The following is a 16,683-nucleotide window of genomic DNA, read 5'->3' on the forward strand; positions in this document are numbered from 1 at the left end:
CCTCTAGTCATCCAATCTGGTATTATTCATCCATTAGGACAATCCCGAAGTTGTGTTCTCAGTCTCCCATGCAAGCTACTGTATTCCTTTAACCAGTGCCCTTGGACTAAGTCTGGTCTGAGCTCTTTCAATTCGGTATTTTCCCTGACACTTTACTCATTAATGTACTAGTTAATCTTGGAACTGGCTACTTCTAACTCACTACTTCTTCTCAACTTTCTATAACTATACTGTATCTCCATTATGTTCGATTGGCTTATCCCAAATATCACTTCAGAACTTTCTAGCTTCTTTTGCAATACATTTCTCATCCTCAGTATTTTCTTCTCCACTATTTATTTGGCTATAAAATCTCCTCTGGTCTGTATCAAATAATCTATTCTGTTGATACTGATCTAATATTTTCTGATATCTGGAAAGCTTACCTGCTATTGTTATGACATGCTATTTCAACTCTTCTATGACTGTCCCAAATCCTCGCTCTTTGCCTAAGTATCTTTCAGTTATCAGGCTTTTTTTTATTCTACTCAGATCTTATCTTAAATTCTTCACTTTATTTTGTTGACTCCTTTTCTACACTGGTCTTTTCTAATCTTTCCTTATGGAATACCTAATCGTGTAGTAACTGCTGCCCTTCCTTCATAGATCAATAAGTTAGTGTCTCGTATATTTTTAGTATCTATCTTACTAATAACAGAATCTACTTTCCTAGTCATATCTAGCAGTTTCCTTCGGTTGGTACCTTTTAATGCTAGCAACCTTTTTCTTAATTCTTTACTCATTGCTTCCTGCAATTCATCTAAAATCTTCTGATCTTCTTCACTTAAATTGCTTAACTCACTGGTGCCAGTTGTCCCTTCATTGTTGGTAGTATATTATTTGTTATTTAAACCTGTGAGTGTCATGTTCATTAAGTTCTTCCTTTGTTTGAACTGTGTCTCTTATGTTGTTTGTTTTTCCTACTGTCTGGTTTTTCTTTTCCAATTCTCTTGTGATCTCTTCCACCTTAAATTCTCTCATCCAGTTTCTTCTCCGAATGGCATTAACGTGCTCTCCTAGTCTCCGCTCAGTCACTTTCAAAACCCCATATATATCCAAAATGTTAACATCCGTTTTCTATAACCCCTTCTTTTCTAAGTAACATTGCATCTCTATCCTGTTTTCTTCACTGATCCACTGACTCCTCCTTAATCTACTATTTGCTGATGCAATCTTAGGATAACAGCTGTAGTCAGTCTGCATCTTTACTGATCCACTGCTGAACGAGAGGCCTTTCCTTAAACGTCCAACCTAATTTTCGTTGTTACCACCAGAGTTTCTATACAAATCTATACAAATCCTTGTCTTTCATGAACTGAGGTAAAGAAAAGTTCGCCACCATCGTCATCACCACTGTTATTATTCGACTATTATTATTATTATTATTATTATTATTATTCGACTTTCTATTGCATCACTTGCTTCAGTTTCGTGGTGGTGAGGTGTGCGCTGCATTTATTTTTTATCCTTAGGGGAATATTGTATTGCATCAGCATATTTTTTAGGGGATTTGGTTTGAGTCTTCTGTTGTATTAGTTTTTGTATTGTGTGTTGTCTGTGCAGTCCGTGTTGTGCTGTATTGCGTATCGGATTTCTATTGCACATATTGTGGCGTTTGTTTATTTTATTGAGTATTTACTGTTTGAGTTTATTCCTATATGTTTCAGGAGGAGTGCTTCAATGTAGTGTGTGTGTATACATAAAAAATCAACCACTTCATTGTATTCATGGTTATCTATCCATCATTCTTTATTTTTTTTCTTTCTGGCGGGGTTCGCTATTCGTTTGGGCAGTCACATTAAGAGATGGTCTTTACAGCGTTTACTGTTTGACAGAACACCACCCATGCACGTGTATTCAATCTTCTTTCTTATAAATTTATTGATTTATGACTAAGAGACCGAGAAGAAATCAGCTATGTGCATATTTATAGAGGATTTCTAGAGATATCGATGCATATGTGATTAGAATTTCACTCACAAGCTTGCAGTTTTCGTATAAAGTAATTGCAGTCCAAGTGTTTACCTTTTCACGCACGTTTTGCTGTGGCAGCGCATATATAAAGGGAAGCTTTATATATATATATATATATATATATATATATATATATATATATATATATATATATATACATATATATATATATATATATTAATATTTCTAAGTCTCTCTAAAGGAGACTACGGCAGAGGTACTGGATATTGATAGTTATCGTCAAGCCAACATGGCAGTCCTATTTTGGGACTGCCATGTTGGCTTGGCGATAACTATTCATATATATATATATATATATATATATATATATATATATATATATATATATGTATATAGATGATGATGATGATGATGATGATGATGATGATGATGATGATGAGGAGGAGGAGGAGGAGGAGGAAATGTAGATGATGATATAAGAAATGAAAAATATTATGGTGTATGTTTTGCATTACAGTTCAGGAAAACGAAAAAGGAGAAACTGGTGCACAGCCGGATATATACAAACATACCGCTGTGTATGTATATACGTATGTATGTATGCATGTATGTATGTATACAGAGAGAGACAGAGAAAAGAAGGAGGGGGAGGGAGGCAAAGAGAGAGAGAGAGAGAGAGAGAGAGAGAGAGAGAAAGAGAGAGAGAGAGAGAGAGAGAGAGAGAGAGAGAGAGAGAGAGAGAGAGAGAAAGAAAGAGACTAAAGCTGACAGTCGGATAGACATACGTACAGAGAGACGACCGACGACAGAATAAGCTAATCAATTAAACGTAATGAAGATACACCATTTGAAAAAGAAAAGAAGATGAATCGGAGAAAGGAAAGAGAGAAACAGATTTATAAAGGAAAGAAGAAAGCAAAGAAACAAAAAAACTGAAAGCCATGTTAAAATAAAGCTGTTTTGGTATTCTACAAATTTAATTAGGCTGTTGCTAGTTGTTCAGATTCTCAATTGAATTATAAGGCCAAACATTTTGATTAGCTTGTATATAGCATTTACTGTCATCGTCGTCCTAGTTGTCGTCATCGTCGCTGACGTTGTCATCTTGGACGTAGTTGTTAATTAGCCTTAACTCAACTCTGATCAAAGAGACCAATGATGAAAATCACTTGAGACAGGTAGCATCATGCTGCATTTTAGGTTGCTTCTTGGTCTACATTATCCAATGTGTGATTCTGATTAGCTTTTATCGATTTATGGAAACAATTCTAGCATATCAAGCGATAGCGTAGAGGCTTCCACCTACTGTTGTAGTCATGTACACTGAATTACTTCTGATCAACCAGTCCTGTGAGGAAAGATGTTCTAACTATGACCATGCAGTCTTTGATCAGAAAATTTATGAAAGATAACATTGTCGCACGTGTTCTTCAAAATAAATGAGGTGAATTTGAGGAACATTTTAGCTGCCATTTATAACATTACAAGCCACGCGTTGACGTTTGCGCGTTCACTGCTAACAACATATCTGCAGTTTGAGCTGAACATAAGCGAGAATCTAATTTCCTTTGATCGTACTACCTGAAATCATTTTAAGAACGACTGATATATTGGTATATGGCAAACTAAGCCCATACCAACACTCACTCTCTTTCTATCTTCTCTTTCTCTCTTGAGCTTCTCTTTGTCTTTCTATTTCTCTCTCCCTCTTCATATATTCATATATATATATATATATATATATATATATATATATATATATATATATATATATATATATATATATATATATATATATATATATATATATATATGTATATATATATATATATATGTATATATATATATATTTGTGTGTGTGTGTGTGTATATGTGTGTGTGTAGAGGGAATTTAAGATATGTGCGGGATACAGGGAAAAGAAAATTCTGTCGGCTCAAGGCTATTTTTGTTTCATAAATAAGGACCATTTTTTTCTTACGATACCTCTCAATCGTATACCAATCATTAAACTTGTGAAAAATAATGATAGTTTCACAGATTATTAACAGCCGTTGACAACTGGCCAAATAATGGGGGTAACAAAAATATAAAGACTCTCGTTGTGTGTCATTTGAATTGATTGAATAGAAGAATGGGAAGGAATTGAATGTTAATACAAATATGAATTGCAAAGCAAAAATAAAATCTCATTTACTGACAATGCAATGAGAATCACATCGTCCAAACAGGATAAAAATTAATACACTGGGTCAGGGTAACAACATTAGAAGCCAGGGATCATCAGGGTGGATGACATGAGAAGCTCTTTGCATATGGTACTCGATGAAACAAGTTTCCAAACAGAGAGAGAGCCTGTCTTTTCCAGATCTCCTGCATTAGATGTAAAGGTTTTGATATATATTATCAAACCTTCTGGTGGAATCATTTCAGCATTTTTTTTGTGCTATCGACATGTCGTCCATGTCGCAGAAGACTATTCCAGGATTATGATGCAAGGGTTACTGGAAAATTCAGCCCCTCCCTAACCAAACTCGTTCTTCTAGTGTCCACTTACAGTTTAATTTTTCTCAGTATCCATCCCCGGGGATGGAAACTGAGGTTCACAACAGATTACATTAGATTAAGTCCGGACCCTTGAAAAAGTATATTTCGCTTCTCACACGACTCATCTCGAACAGGGGTATAAATCACTTTAGTTTTCTTCAGGTTAAAAGTAGTACTGGTGAAGAGGCTCATTGTTTTCTGAATATTTTTCTCCCTGGAATGCGGTGAGCTGGCAGAAACGTTAGAACGCCGGGCAAAATGCTTAGCAGTGCTTCGTGTATCTTTACATTCTGATTTCAAATTCCGCTGAGGTCGACTTTGCCTATCATTCTTTCGAGCCTTGTGCCTAAAGTAGAAAAGAATATTTTTCTCCCTGGGAAACACAATATCACTATCATCAGCATAGAACAAATCACCAAATAGAGAGTTGCAAATCACCAAATAGAGTTGCACGTATCCAATGTGCAACTTCAAACTCTCAAATATCGGCTGCTATCGTCCACTGACGAGAAAAGAGAAACACGACTGGCAGGAGGATAGGTTTTATATATATTTTTTCCACAATATTTTAGCCAACCAAGTGAACTCTACTATGCCAACCCATCCAAGTCAACCCCATTAACAAATCTTTGTGGATACAAGATGGGGAGTTTTCCAAATCTTAATTGTATATTGTGACTAGAGCCATGGGTCTACCAATTACAGCTGGAGTTACAGTTCGTTTGCCCAATTTCTTAATTACTTTCTATATTCCCGTGCACTTTCCTTAGTTACTTGTAATTAAGCTGGGGTTTTTTAGAACAAAGACCCGTTAAATGTCATGTTTTGTTTTTCTTTTGTTCTTTAGATTTATCTTAATGAAGAACTGGTTTCGTCGACGAAAGCATGATCGTGATGCAGATTATACATTTTAGGAGTAGCAGTCATTTGTGATCTATGCTTACTGTGGATATAAGTGCGAGTGTGTGTAAACTTCTGTGTATACAGACATGCGTACCCACACACACACAAGCACACACAGTCTGTACATATATAAAAATGCATATATATATATATATATATGTGTGTGTGTGTGTGTGTGTGTGTGTGTGTGTGATTTATTATTTATATGTATGTGTAATGGACGCGTGATTCCTGCATAATCTGCTTGGTTTAGTTGTAAAAGTTTATCTCCCAGATCAAGTATAAGCTCTTGGTTTATACATGCGTGTGCATATTCTGAAGTAAAAAAAGAAACTTCACAGATGGGAAGGTCTATGTAGATATATGCATGTACATGTAAATATTTATAAACCTGTACTTTCAGAGCTATTATTTCGCACGAACCATGCTTAGGACAGAGTAGATCTTTATATCCAGATCAGAAAGTATATTTTCATATCGATCTGAATACTTAAACCAGTGTGATTATATAAATGTATGTATGCGTTTGCTACGCCCTGTTTATGTACGAACCAGTATAGTGAGAATGATTTCAATTAAATTTGTTTCGAACATATGCCAAACAAGAAGAGAGCAAAATTATCCTATTACATTTCAAATTTTAAAGAACATGGTGCTATTTTTTTTTATATCTAAGTGTCTTTTAGCAATACAGTGTATTCGGATTATGTACAGCCGATAATAACCTCATACAGAAAAATAAATCTTCACAATTCTGTACATTATATATGCATGAGAACATAGATCTTTACTAAAGTCCGATAAAATCATGCGATTCAGAAAATAATAGAATTTCATACTTAGAACTGATATTTATTTTTTGGAAACCCATTTTTACATGTTGCTCATAATGTACACGATACCGTTAATGCATGCGACTTCACAGTAATATTATTTTTTCTTGTCTTCTTTAATTACATTATTTCTGATCAGAGATTTTTTAAGGATTCCTAAGTATAGGAAATAAACATACCTTTATTATTAGCATTGTTCGTATCTGCCCCCAAATACTCATGGTTGCCATGACTTTTTTGTTATGAAGGACACTATAGGATTCGGATATTTTATAGAAGGTTCTGAAACCATTCTCTTTATACTCTCAAGCAATGTGGTTTTTGATATTAAAAGAAAACAGTTTGATTAGCTTAGTATGTGTGCAGGTGATAGTAATTATTGTTAAAAATAAATCACAGTGTATGCACCAAGCGGCCTCCTGCTTTGATGCTCAGTGCATTTCAGAATTAGTATTCTGATCTTATTACTGGTTTCAGTCATAGCGCTGTATAGACATAATGGTGTTACCGTATTCAGAAGAGCACCCAGTTATGTTGATCCAGTACTAAACATATACTTCTTCAATCGACTTTGGCAGAATGAAAGACAAAGTCAACGTGGCAAGGTTTGAACACAGTCAAATTCTGCAAAATATGTTGCCTGGTGCTCTGTCTATTCTGCCAATGCACCATGTAAATTAATTGAATAAATTTTGCCTCCCTCACACACATATATTCAATAACTCATAATTTTGTAGCCTGTCATGACTAAAAAAGTTCTATTTTTGAACTCCCCCGCCCCACGATACATATTTTCAAGCCGAAAAGTAATCAGATGCACGCTAATAGCTTCATTTGACGTACGCTTTTTTTCCTGAAAACTAATTGGAGAGAGATGAGTGAGGGCGATATGAAGAGAGTATAAAAAATATAAACGTTTTATTTATTTTCTTTTTTTGTGGACGTTCAATTGATTCCGTATTAGTAGAGAACCATATTTTTACAACTAGTGACTATTGATAATCTAATGAAAAGAAAAAATTTCTATACAAATTTTTACAATTTCTCTGATAGCAAGCTACATAAGTCTTTCTGTTCTATTCATTTCTTTCTTTCTTTCTTTCTTTCTTTCTTTCTTTCTTTGGGTTTTTATTTTCCTTTCAGTCGTTCTTTTGTTAAAGTTCCTTCTATTAGAATTTCACTTTTTCTTTTTATATTCTACATTTTTATTAGATTTAATGCATTTTCTTTTACTTAATTAGAGTACTTTGTAGCCCTAATATTTCGTCCAGTTTTAGCTATTGTATTTTCCGTATTATCCGTATTTGTTGTTGCATTTCCTAATACTAGATCTAGAAATAAACACCATGTCTACTTTATCTTCACTTCTTTCCTGTCAACACCACAACTGATGCCGCTATTCTTCGTTTTTCCTCTTTTCTTCTTTCCAACAACTATTCTAGCATAATTTGCATTTTCCTTTTAATTCTCAATCTCATCTATCACTTCAGTATTGTTTCTACGAGCATAAATAATTTACACATAAGAGTTTTTGTTAAATATTTAGTCCATGAATAGCAATAGATTTCCAGAATTAAGGCAGCAATCAACAAAATACCATAAGTCATGTCCGTTCAAATTCCGTCAAGTTCATCTTTATCACTCCTCATTCTGGATCGATGAAGTTAGTATTAATTAGTCGTTGGTGTATCGGAAACAGAAAAATACGATATTTAGTTACCATGTTAGATAGCATATAAAATGCGCATTTTCTCCCAAAGTGTCTAAAAAATATTGCCAAGTTGAGCCTATATGGTACTGGTTTCAAACTTTGAAACAAGGCTAGCAATTTAGGGAGAGGGTGCCAATCAATTACATCAATTCCAGTGCTCAGCTGGTACTTGTTTTATTGACCCTGAAAGGATGGAAGGCAAAGTCGAATGCGGTGGAATTTGAACTGAGAACGTAAAGAGGGACGAAATGCCGCTAAGCATTTCGCTCGGGTGCTAACGATTCTCCCAGTTCCTTACTGTCAGTTGGTTCTCTGTTATATGCTTTAATGCGATGAAAGCTTTTTTTCCTGAATATGCACTGCTGAAATCGGAGTGTGTTTAACATGAGTGCGGCTTTAATGCTATCAAATATGATATCCTTTCAGGGATTTTTTCTATTAGTAAAATAGTAATTGCAGTTAGTTCTGGGTTTTTTTTTCATTCTTTTACTGGTTCCAAAAAGAACATGCTGCCATCACAGGCACACAATCGGGCATGATGTGAAACTATCTACAAGTGTTTTAGTCAATCACAACGACCGAGTAATTAAATCTGCTTGTCATTTTATCGATTTTATTTTAAAAAAAGTCTAAGTTACAGGACGTGAAGTTACACTACAAAAACGTAAGCAGAAATGCATACACACACACACGCACACACACACATACACACACACACACACACACACACACACACACACATATATATATATATATATATATATATATATATATATATATATACATGCACAACGCTTCTTGATCTCATTGTGTGTGTGTTGTGTGTGTGTGTGAGCGTGCGCATGCGAGTGCGTGTGTGAGTGTATGTGTGTGTATGAGAGAGAAAGAAAGTGTGTACGCGCGAGTGTGTATGTGTGAGCAATGCAGCAGCTTTCCGCTCAGTTTCCATCCAACAAAATTCCCTTTCTGGCTTTTAAGTGTACCTGCGATGCCGCATAATGAGATCGAACTAGGAACAATGTAATTGCAAAGTGATGTCATAAGCAGACGACGATGGAAGCATCTGTTAGAGTGAGTGAGTGAGTGAGTATCTACTACTCAGCTGATTGTTTTTCCCACACGTATGATGTAGGATATTGCATTGCATAGCATCAGAACCGTCCCAGAGAAATCGGAACTCTAATCAGATCCTTCTTCAGTAAATGCTATCAAGTGTTACGAAATGATTAAGAGTAAAGTGTTTCTGGCCTTGTATAATACGTTTAGTAGTTGTTATATCGTTCTCAGCGAGTACACGTTTGCTTTCGTCATAGTTCATTATATATTGCATAGCTTAGGAATTAATTGTCTTAAATTTGAGTTATGATGAGAAGTGTAAAATGATTTCTTTGATATATGTAGCAATAGTGTCTTCCTGCTATTGGAGCACATCAACTGCCTTATACATTGATAGAAGATGCTGATGTCATTGATCATGGACGTAGTACATTTCTGGCTGAGGTATAAATGAATATTGTCGATAGAAGTTTAAAGAAGAATATCATTCGAAATTAGTATGCACCTGTGGTTAATAGTACAGCTATGTAGGTTAGGGAGAGTTTTGTCAAGATTTCTTGATGTAATTATTTGTTTCCGGAAGTTCTTGAATATCAACATATTTTATTAAAATTCCTTAAATATATCAAATGTTTTTCTTCAAGAAATTATTACTTGACACTAGTGTGTAGAGAAGGATGATAAAGACTAGCGATCAGGTTTTCTGTTCTGTCTATGTTTATTTTATTTATTTGTGGTCTTGGCGAGAACAAAATAAAATAAAGCTGAAGGTCGCACAAACATTTTTCGTATAAATCTGTCGTTGTTACGGCCTTTACTAGATACTATAAGAATTGTTTCTAATGCTAATGTAAAAAGAAAAAAAATAGTTAACTGATATAAAGCGTAGATTGTTGATAGATACGTTTTTGGTATTTAATTACGTCCATCAACATTCTGAGTTCAGGTCAGTCCGTAATCAATTTTGCTTTTAATATTCCGACTATTAATAAAACAATTACAAAAGATTTTACAGTACTCGTGGAAACCGATTATAAGTTCATCTGCAGTTTAGAACGTTATTAATAGAATTATTACTATTATTAATTGTTGTAAGGGACACAGGGAAACTGCTTAATAATTTAGGATTTACATCAGAGTCTGTAATTCTTTACCCTACTAAACCATTTTTAGAAATTCTGTTTAGAATTTTTTAGAAATATTGGTTACTGCTGTAGGCAGCAGTAGAAAATATGTGATTAATGACTATTTGGTTAGCTTTATTTTCTTTTATGAGTCTGGGATATGATACAAAAGCCCAAATAACATGTCTGTTTCACTTGGATACCACTGTTACTTTATGTAGGACAGAATATGTATAAATCTAACTTTTTAGAAGCATGAGAAGAATGTGGTGGTTGCTAAAAATCCAACACAACTGTCCCGCATGATAGAGGTAAATTGATGTCAACTCTATATTTCCGAGTTAGTTGAACGTCAAAAGTTGAATAAATGTAAACTGATTTTAGCACGGAAAAATAATATGCTGCTCAATTTCAGATCCCTTACAAGAATACTGAACGTAATATCCCTCTGTAACAAACAAACAAAAAACAAAGAACTCTTGAAAATACTAAGATATTTTGTACATTATATTATTCTACATGCTGTTATATAAATTTTTTTTTATTAATACGTTTTATATGATCAAAACTGGATTGCAATTTTCGAGTGTGATATTTTATGTTCATTGAGGTTGAATACATTTATTGTGATCTTTTGTAGATAACTGTACAATAAACCTCAGCGGTGATGTCATTTACGTACTCGAATAATATAAACGAAAAGAAAAACAAACAATAATTTCTCTTCCAAAATGACATTTGTCACTTTGAATATCATGGAGGAAGAAATGAACAAAAAATCGAACATAATAACAGAAGTGGTGAAAAAAAGTAAACAATAATGTAAGTCATTGCAGGTGCCGATACCTTTTCTTCACTCTGAGATATTTTAGTTGAAAGAGTGATCGACTAGAAAACATTTTTTTCTTTTTCGATAACCTTTACGTAAATTTCCGTATCAAGTATATATTTTATCCAGTATTATTTTTTTTTATCTTTGTCTTCTTTTGCAACCTTTTGCTATGCTGGTCATTCGAAGACGTGTGAAGACAATCTATTAGATTGTTAAGTAGTTGGAAAGAAAGAAATATTGAAATGTTGGAGTTCATAGCAAATATTTTTCTTTATTGTTTTTATCAGCGAAGTACAATCACATTATTTTTTACTCCTCTGGAAATTACAAACCTTGCATGAATGATGAAATGCGTTACCAACTTGAACACGTTTTCTTAATTTTCGCATCTTACTCATCCTGATATAGATATCTCATTCGGAACCTAGAAATATGCGATATTTTTGTTTATCACGCTTTCAATTTTAGCATATATCGTAAAATACCATATTTTGTATTTAATGTTGGTTGACAATTCCAATGAAATTGTTCCTGTTGTTTGTAAAGTTATGTTCAAAAAGTATGTTATCTTCATAAAGACGTTTAAAACTGGAAAGATTGGAACAACAAATGTACTGGTGAATTAAGTACAGGAAGCATTTAATCCATCATTCCACTACTTTCAACTTATCAATTCGAAGCACACAAGGTCTAATCGAAAGAGCTGCCAAATATCTTTCGGATCATACATTCTACTACTTTTAAAATGGAAATACATACTGGATAATGTAACACTAGACACAATACGTCACGAATTAAACACATTTGATCGTCAGACATCTTGACCAGCATTGATCTTGGACTAAACAACAATACACTTCAGTCTATATATTACTGTATTATTAATTTGTAACTCGCCACAAGACAATCAATCTGTAACGAAGACAATGAAGTTAAGAACATTTGTAATCAATGGAATTACTGTTAGAATTGAAAGGATATTACTTGAGCAGAGAATCAAAAGCCTAATGTCCGTTTGAGCCACCTAGAGCTCAGCGTTATATTTACTAACCCTGTTACATATATGTTCGTTTTATTGCATAGGTAAACGGCCATAATTTTGGGTGAACAGATAGAACGGTCTATTACTTCGACTTAAGTTTTTATTGGGAATATATTTTATCGAACCCAAAAGAAAAAAAAAAGGTCTTCGCTAAAAGTATAAAATGAATGCATAATTTAATTCGTTATGATTATCTCTAGGTAATTAGTGATGTAATTCAAGGGAAACGTCATGTATCGATTTATGCAAGCTATGTGGTACTCTTCATTCATTTTGACTTTACTCTGAGTTTTACAATGCTTCTTTAGACTGTTGGAAGAATACTTTAGAATGTTTCTTCCGGCTCATTATCTTCTGTGTCCATTTCCTGCCAGATGACAACGTCATTTCGAGATCGATAATATAATGTACCAGTCAAGTAACAAAGTCGATGGTACCAAAAAAACACCTTTAAAGTGTTGGTCTTGAGCCAACATTTAAAATAATTATAGCTATTTTTGTTGCTGTTGTTGTTATTTGTTGATGCTGTCGTTGTTGTTATTAAGGCGGCGAACCGGCAGAATTGTTAGCACGTTGGACGAAATGCTTAACGGTATTTCGCCCGTCGTCATGTTCTTAGTTGAAATTCCGACGATGTCAACTTTGCCTTTCATTATTTCGGGGTTGATGAAATAAGTACTAATTGAGCACTGGTGTCGATGTATTCAACTAGCCCCTTGACCCTTATTTCAGGCCTTGTGCCCTTTATTTCAGGCCTTGTGCCCTTTATTTCAGGCCTTGTGGCAATAGTAGAAAGGATAATTTTTATTTTTATTATTATTATTATTATTATTATTATTATCATTATTGTTGTTGTTGTTGTTGTTGTTGCTGTTGTTGTTGTTGTTGTTGTTGTTGTTGTTGTTGTTGTTGTCGTCGTCGTCGTCGTCGTTGTTGTTGTTGTTGTTGTTTTACTTCTCAGAAAGTTCAATCCGGCTTGTTCTGGTAGATTTGTGAGAGTGGTCAGCAGCCTGCCGTCAGAGATCCCAAAGGTTTTTTTTCCCGCACATTATAAGCTTTTGATATTTGGTTGATAATTATCGTGGGAGACATTCAACACACATATACCAATCTCAAAATTCTAGTTGTCCGCAGCAGAGCAGTTTTTTGGGCTTGCTCTGCTCGCATGTCAATTCCGATTTCTTTGACATATTTCTTGTACTTGGTTGTTAGTGCTCCGGGTGCTCCTACAACTACTGGAATGATAGACACTCTCCTCATAGTCCACATTATTGCAATATCATCTTTTAGCTGTCTGTACTTTTCAATCTTTTCTATTTCTTGTCACTTATGCCTGCATCTCCAGGTATTGCAATATCTATGATCTTGGTTTCCTTTTTCCATTATCTGCCACAACAAATAGCTGGTCTCTTGTCCTCAATCCAACAATATCTTATGTTCGTCGTTCTCAGCGACTCCTTCTGATTCATGTTCGTGCCATTTTCATGCTCTGTTTAAGCCGTACTTTTTACATAGCTTCCAGTGAACGAAATTAGCCACATTATAGTGCCACCTTTTGTAGTACTTTTGGGTCAGCTTTCTACACTCACTTACAATTTGTAAGATTGTTTCGTTTCCACTGCCACACATCGTACAAAAAGGCGATTCGATACACTTATCTATTTCTGACTTGGTGTAATTATATCTCAGAGCTTGCTTCGGGGTGCTGCATATGAATGCCTCAGTGCATCCTTTCAGATCACATTTTTCTTAGCCATCTCCATGTGTTGACCTTCTCTTTTCCTTCGATTTCTCTGCGGTATTGCCCATGCAATGATCTCATTTTCCAGTTGTTTACTCTTTCTTCATCTTGTTTCTTAAATGTTTGTGGATGCATCGCATTTTCGGTAGGTATTATATTGTTAATTCTAACAGCGTCATACAAGGATTCACTCTGCTCTTTGATGTACCATCTCAGGCTGTTCTTTTCGTTGACAACACAGGTCTTGCATCCTATGAGACCTCTTCCACCTCTATTTCTTGGCACATACAGTCTGTCAGTATAGCTTTTGTGGTGCATTTCCTTATTAACTGTCATCATTTTTCTAGTTTTTCTTTCCATTACCTCAAACTCGTTCTTTGTTCACCTAAGAACACCTGCATTGTATCGCATTAAAGAAACAGTTGACATGTTCATTGCTCTGAGTTTGTTTTTCCATTGAGTCTACTTCCCACAATTAATTTGGTTCTTCTGAGATATTCTTACCTAATGCTTTCCTTCATTTCACTTTTCTTGATTTTGTCGTGCTCTAAAATCCCCAGATATTTATATCCATTAGTCTCAGTATCCTTGATTTTCTCATCGTTGGGTGGCTCTATTCCACCAGACGAAACTACTTTGCCTCTTTGTATACTCCCAAACTCCATTCCGATATCCTTACTGAATATCTGCACTGTTGAAACTCGACCATTTATTTTACGTTCGGCCTTTCCAAAGATCTTTAAGTTATCCATATATAACAGAGGATTTTATTTTCCTCCGCTTCTCAAGGTGTACCCCGATGTCATTTTCTGTGGTATCTGTGTAGGGATATAATACAAATTCCAAACAAAAACAGTGATAGGCTATCTCTATTGCTGTTATTATTATTATCATCATCACAATCATTATCATCATCATCATCATCATCATCATCATCATCATCATCATCATCATCATCATCATCATCATCATCATCATTATTATTATTATTATTATTATTATTATTATTGCTGTTGTTGTTGTTGTTGTTGTTGTTGTTGTTGTTGTTGTTGTTGTTGTTCAGTTCTATATTTAAGAGATGAGGAATTATGTACATTATTTACCTTATTTACATTTTGATGGATTTTGTCCTTATCTTGTTTGTTGTTAACACAAATTTCGGATGATATACCCTCCAGTCTCCATCAGGTGTCTTGGGGTATTTTCGAACCTGGGTTCTCATTTCTAAGGTATTTTTCGATGTTGTTATTATTATTACTATTATTATTATTATTATTATTATTATTATTATTATTATTATTATTGTTATTATTATTATTCGTAGTAGTAGTAGTAGTAGTAGTAGTAGTAGTAGTAGTAGTAGTAGTAGTAGTAGTGGTGGTGGTAGTAGCAGCAGCAGTAGTAGTGGTAGTAGCAGCAGCAGCAGCAGCAGCAGCAGTAGTAGTAGTAGTAGTAGTAGTAGTAGTAGTAGTAGTAGTCATTGAGAGAGCAGCGCATGCCATCAAAGTGACACTGGGGTTCAAATATACGAAATCCAACATACACGTCTGATAAGGGTGCACCAGGCACATGCATCACAACCACATGTGCGCGATATGGTGATCTCATATCAAGATAAACAGCGCATACTTTGCAGGTGGGGCCCAATTAGAATTTTCTTCAGATCGAGTAGCCCGTCCCACTCAAAAGTTCCCTAGATAAGGCATGTTTAAGGATGACGAATGAAATACCTATGTTTCCCGAGATGAATTATTGAAACTCAGAGAATTCTTCACAAGTCATGGCTTTGATGCTCCCCTGCTACTTTTCCTCGTGATCAGAGATGCTCATATGGTCAGCCAAGGGACATGCTCAATTGCTTAAGGTAAAACAACTGACAAGCAAATCTGTGGTATTTCAGCAAAATATTTATTGTAGCCCATCTTTAATACCAAGACAAATCTTGTACATGATAACACTTCCAATCAGTTCAGATCAAAAGCCATGGGAGCCACTGCCTCGTGCTTATCATCATCATCATCATCATCGTCATCGTCGTCGGCCTTCTCCTCCTCCTCGTTCTTCTTCTTTCTTCTACTACTACTACTACTACTACTACTACTACTACTACTACTACTACTACTACTACTACTACTACTACTACTACGACCATTTCTCATTATTATTATTATTGAGTGAGAGAGCAGTGCATGCCATCAAAGTGACACTGGGGGAAAATATACGAAGCCCAGTATACCCATCATGAGCACCCGTCTGATAAGGGTAAACCAAGCACATGCATCACAACCTTATGTGCGCGACATGGTGATCTCATATCAAGATAAACAGCGCATGACCTTGCAGGTGGGGCCCAGTTAGAATTTTCTTCAGGTGGAGTAGCCCATCCTGCTCAAAAGGTCCCTGATTAAGATTTGTTTAAGGATGTTGAGCAAAACACCCATGTTTCCAAAGGTGAATTATTCAAACCCCAAAGAATTCCTCTCAACACATGGCTATGATGCTCCCCGACTACTTCTGCTCATGATCAGAGATGCACATATCGTCAGCCACCAAGGGACATGCTCAACTGGTTAAGGTCAAACAACTGACAAGCAAATTTGTGGTATTAAGCAGAATATTTGCTGTAGCCCATCTTTTATTCCAAGACAAAACAATGTACATGATAACAGGAACAATCAATTAAGATCAGAAGCTATGAGAGCCACTGCCTGGTACTGCATCCGGGCATTTATTATTATTATTATCATTATTATTATTATTATTATTATTATTATTATTATTATTATTATTATTATTATTATTATTATTATTATTATTATTATTATTCAGTAGTTTTATTTTTATAACGTGCTTTCACTTCACTGTGTGTCTTGGGTAATTGCTGTGGTTTGCTGTGATGATCTTATAGTTACTGAATTGAAA

The 16,683-nt window shown here is 34.9% G+C and overlaps 1 protein-coding gene across 6 annotated transcripts in view; it reads left to right on the top strand.

The window, feature by feature from the left end:
• LOC106876842 (LIM/homeobox protein Lhx9) overlaps positions 1-16,683 on the top strand; it is a 250,904-nt gene that overhangs the window by 85,535 nt on the left and 148,686 nt on the right. For 2 of the 6 annotated variants that reach the window (XM_089356836.1, XM_052969744.2), the window contains exon 2: positions 10,787-10,968. The exons of the other annotated variants lie outside the window; for them this stretch is intronic. The gene's annotated coding sequence lies outside the window, so the exon portion shown is untranslated. The remainder of the gene's footprint in view (positions 1-10,786; positions 10,969-16,683) is intronic. 6 annotated transcript variants of the gene reach the window in all.

Source organism: Octopus bimaculoides, chromosome 1 (genome assembly GCF_046866305.1).
Source record: "Octopus bimaculoides isolate indiv1 chromosome 1, ASM4686630v1, whole genome shotgun sequence".
Classification (NCBI taxonomy): domain Eukaryota; kingdom Metazoa; phylum Mollusca; class Cephalopoda; order Octopoda; family Octopodidae; genus Octopus; species Octopus bimaculoides.